The sequence below is a fragment of the Oncorhynchus masou genome, chromosome 21, assembly GCF_036934945.1.
Source record: "Oncorhynchus masou masou isolate Uvic2021 chromosome 21, UVic_Omas_1.1, whole genome shotgun sequence".
Lineage (NCBI taxonomy): Eukaryota > Metazoa > Chordata > Actinopteri > Salmoniformes > Salmonidae > Oncorhynchus > Oncorhynchus masou.
The window spans coordinates 35609159-35614511 of record NC_088232.1 but is presented as its reverse complement, the minus strand read 5'-3'; positions in this window follow the sequence as shown (position 1 = coordinate 35614511).

Sequence of the window (5353 nt, the reverse complement as noted above, 5' to 3'; positions counted from 1 at the left end):
GTGTATGTCAGTTTCTCCAGAAGTAGCAGGCACCTGGCAGGCCACCTCAAACAAATTGGCTTCTTTAACTCAACCTGCCCTGAGTCCTCACAGGCACACTAAGGGATAGTACCACCAGGCCATATCTGCTGCACCAAGCATGTTTTCCACTGGCCAAGAACTGGAAATATGTTTAAAAGATCAAGTCTCTCATCATTCCATCAAGATGACTGATCCTTACTTGGCAAATCTAAAACGCTGCAGCCTCAGTTGACTTGTCCAACACAACAACAGTCAGGAGCGGCATGCTGACTGGGATGGTTACTGGCAGCCCACCAGCCCAACTCAATGCGTGTTTGAGCTAACAGACTCCAGCTGTTAAAATGCAGTATACGAGAAAATAGGTACTGTACCGTAACCCGTACATAACCATTCTGCCAAGTGAATAAATAAAGTCCATGTAAATTGAAAAGGTTTTACAACTCGTCACCTGGATCAATGTCCAAATGTTAAAAAAAGGAAGTTACCCATTGCACACATGCAGTGGCTGCTGCGTTACTGGTGGTATTCAGTCACTAATGAAGTCAGTACATGTAGGAGGTTGTTAATTTACTGAGCCCAACAGTAGCTCAGAGAGTTAGAGGTCGCCTGAGGCCGGGTTCATCTAACAGTACGTGCCCATTTCCTAGCCTAGCGCGCATGCCTCCTGTTAATTGCCAGTTTTACTACCTTACATTATCTGTCTTTGGTTGCAACAGTCACTACCGAGTTCCATACTGCCTCTGGAAGCACTGTTTGTCGGGAGCTTCATGAAATGGGCTGATAGGGCCGAGCAGCACACAAGCCTAAGATCGCCAAGCGTCTGCTGGAGTGGTGTAAAGCTCGCCGCCATTGGACTTGTGCAGTGGAAACGTGTTCTCTGGATTCTTTTTTTTTAAACCTTTATTTAACCAGGCAAGTCAGTTAAGAACAAATTCTTATTTTCAATGACAGCCTAGGAACAGTGGGTTAACTGCCTGTTCAAGGGCAGAACAACAGATTTGTACCTTGTCAGCTCGGGAATTTTGAACTTGCAACCTTCCGGTTACTAGTCCAACGCTCTAACCACTAGGCTACCCTGCCGGATTGATGAATCACGCTTCACTATCTGGCAGTTCAATGGAGAAATCTGGATTTGGTGGATGCCAGGAGAATGGCTCCTGCCCCAATGCATAAAGTTTGGTGGAGGAGGAATAATGATCTGGGAATATTTTTCATGGTTCGGGCTAGGCCCCTTAGTTCCAGTGAAGTGAAATCTTAACATTACAGCATACAATGACATTCTAGATGATTCTGTGCTTCCAACTTTGTGCCAAACGTTTGGGGAAGGGCCTCTCCTGTTTCAACATGACAATGCCCCATGCACAAAGCAAAGTTCATACAGAAATGGTTTGTCAAGATCGCTGTGGAATAATTTGACTGGCCTGCACAGAACCCTGACCTCAACCCCATCGAACACCTTTGGGATGAATTGGAACACCGACTGCGAGCCAGGCCTAATCGCCCAACATCAGTGCCTGACCTCACTGATGCTCGTGGCTGAATGGAAGCAAGTCCCCGCAGCAATGTGGAAATCCTTATCAGAAGAGTGGAGGCTGGTATAACAATAGGGGGTAAAAACTCCATATTAATGAATGTTTGAAGAGTAGATGTCCACATACTTTGGTCATGTAGCGTATTTCATTCATAGTAAGTATATTTTACCTCAATAAAGTAGCTATTAGTTTAAGTCAGTGCTAGTAAGAAAAGAAAAGAAGTGTGCATGTTAGTTAACAAAAGGCAAGGGCGTTAAAAAATATATATATTGGGGGGGTGCTGTGGGATTATTTAAGATACTCTGAAGATAAAAGGCCCCTATGCCACTGTGTTCCTGTCCTTTGACCCTTTATCCAGTATATTGCGGACACCCTGTTGTGTGTGCTGAGGTGCACAGGGTACAATTTGTCGAGTGGAGGGGGACTGTTTGACTTGCTGTAAATTTATATCTTCAGACATTGTGTTTGTTTACTATGCTTGATGACCACCATTTATAATCCTAGAAAGCTCTGCTGTTTTCCCTCTCAATCATCTAACCGTAATGTATATTACATGAGAGGACAATACATAGATCTCATTTCAGCAGAGGGGGCTGCTTTGTAAGCACAAAGTTCATGCTGTTAATGAGTGTATCACATGGTATTCACGTTTGTCTGTTGTTGACTTCATCTGTTTTTGTGAAAAATGTATCCCTTTCTAGGAAAAAACTAGCAAGGAGAAAATAACATGTCACTTCAGATCGCATGCCTATTTGTGAAATACGATGTGCTTATTAATGTCTACGGCAGAGATAGCAGGTTTGCGGTTAAAAGTCCTTTGTTGACCGAAGTAATTATTTCTGTATCTTGAACAGAGATGTTATTTTCTTGTGTGTCCGGCCATCATTTTGAATTGGTGGAATGTACACTTTTACTTGGCAAAATAAAAGCAAGCTGGTTTGGCATAACAGAATCTTTGATCAGACACTAAAGACACTTTTAAATCCACCACTCCTAGTCCATGTTTAGTATAGTGTGTTAGTAAAGTTGCTGTTTGCTTTGCCCTGCAGTGTAAGAAGTCAAGGAGACCTAGTGCCTTTCCTAGATAGGCTGACGGTTCCACGTAGCCTATAGGAAGTAGAGGTTAACCCTGCTCTTTGGCTTGTCTCAAATGAACACAATGGAATTCACCTTGTTAGTCCTACTCAGATTGCATGGCCCTGGGAACTATTAACAGGCCTTGCTCTGGGTTATGATGATATAGCACAGGATGTAGTACCTCCATTGTACCATCCAGGTCATGACCTTCCTGGAGTCTTCAAGGTAACATATCTACTTCCATCATCACTAATTTTACCACTACAAGGTCATTAGTAATGACACATCTATACCCAAATAGTTGTCCTCTGGAGGCTGATGGGTTTAATAGTCTCCAGAGTGATGACCACGTAGAGACCCACGTGAGACGAAAGAAAACGTCTCCTTCTATTCAAAACAGCCGTCAAGAATCCCTGGTAGAACACTCTAAACTCTCCTCAGAATGGCACTGCGGTTAGTCCTCACTGTTTATCTATTTCCAAAAGAGTAAAGTAGTCCCTTCAACATCAAATTCCCCCTCGAGAGTCAACGTCTGTGTGGTATTTTTGCTCCACAGGAGATCAAGAGGAGAGCTGCTTGATCCAAGGATAGCCTGCTGCCATCCTCTCTGTGGACTTGGACTTGAACATTTTTAATGAATTCAAGCTCTCAGATGTTCCGTGAAGAAATTTAATCAAATCAGAACACTCAGTGTGCTTCCACAACCACAATGCAAGAGATACAGATGTAGGATCTTAATTTGATCACTTTTGTTGCTGAGAATTTTACTCCACAGCGGGAAATGCAAACTTGTTGTATATTCAATGTTTAAAAAGTTTGTAATTTTGACTTTAAAATGTAAGACTTGATTTGCCCTACAAAGAAGTTATTGTATCAACCCCAACAAAGAATCCACATCATAATTGACATTTCCTGTTGCTGCAGGATTATTTTCCGTTTCTGTATTAAACTGGCTCAAATTAAGATCCTATATCTGTATGAGAGATATTTTCCCTCTGCCCCATATAAAGAGCCCAGGCTTGGAATGCAGCGCTGCACATCTCCTTACATTCCTGCTGTAGATCTTCTCTTAATAACAATACCACTGATTTACAGGACCCAAGAATGTGGTGTCAACAGGAGGAGCGCAGCACGAAAAGCTAACCTCCATAGTAAATCTGAAACAAACACAACACAGGGCTCAGCGCTGGAAAAACGCTATGGCAGTCCTGTGTTTTTTCGTCTCGCACAACATGTGTAAGCAAAGTGTCGCATTCCAGCACATGGGCTCAGATTGTCTGGTTGCAACTCACATCATCAGAATGGGGTGTCAGATGGACAGTTTCAAAAGGTGCCCTCCTTTGATCGATTGCTGTATACTAATGTACTATAAGTAGTTACCACCACCAGAATTCATTGTAGAGGTCCCTGTTTGACTGAAAGATACCTTGAGTGTGTGTACAATTAAGATGGAATCAATGTCAATACACTAATACACCTCATGTTAATGAAAAGGGACTACCATAGCTTACTGCTGAGCTATTTCATACCAAATGAGACCATGCATATATTAGAATTGACCTTTGTTGTAAACACACATGTTGGCAAGACCGGAACACATAATACACATGTACTGTGTATGATCCTTTGCAGATAGCTAACTGCTAGCTTGCCTGCCCCGGTCTGCTAACTGCTAGCCCCTGCTAACTGCTTGCTTGCTAACTCGGTCTGCTAACTGCTAGCCCCGGTCTGCTAACTGGTAGCTTGTTTAGCCCCGGCCTACTAACTGTTAGCGTGTTAGCATCAGCCTGCTAACTGTCTGAATCGCCGTGTCCCCAGTCAGCTCAACCACTCACTGGACCCATATGTTCACTTGGCTACGCATGCCTCTCTAATATCAATATGCCTAGTCCATTACTGTCCTGGTTAGTGATTACTGTCTTATTTTACTGTAGAGTCTCTAGCCCTACTCAATATGCCTTAACCAACCATGTTGTCCCACCTCCTATATATGCGATGACATCCCTGGTTTAAACGTCTCTAGAGACTATATCTCTCTCATCATTACTCAATTCCTATGTTTACCTCCAATGTACTCACATCATACCTTACCTTTGTCTGTACACTATGCCTTGAATCTATGCTATCGTGCCCAGAAACCTGCTCCTTTTACTCTGTTCCGAACATGCTAGACGGCCAGTTTGTATAGCATTTAGCCATACCCTTATCCTACTTCTCCTCTGTTCCCCTGGTAATGTATAGGTTAATCCAGGTCCTGCAGTGCCTAGCTCCACTCCCACTCCCTAAGTGCTCTCATCTGTTGACTTCTGTAACCGTTAAAATCCTTGGTTTCATGCATGTTAACATTAGAAACCCACTCCCTAAGTTTGTTTTACTCACTGCTTTAGCACACTCTGCCAACCTGGATGTCTTAGCCATGTTTGAATCATGGCTTAGGAAAACCACCAACAACCCTGAAATCTCCATCGCTAACTATAACATTTTCCACCAAGATAGAACTGCCAAAGATAGCTTGCAGAGTACTGTATTACTATCCAAGTCTGTACCCAAACAATTCGAGCTTCTACTTCTAAAAATTCTCCTTTCCAGAAACAAGTCTCTCACTGTTGCCGCTTGCTATAGACCTCCCTCTGCCCCTAGCTGTGCCCTCGATACCATATGTGAATTGATTGCCCCCCATCTATCTTCTGAGCTCATGCTACTAGGTGACCTAAACTGGGACA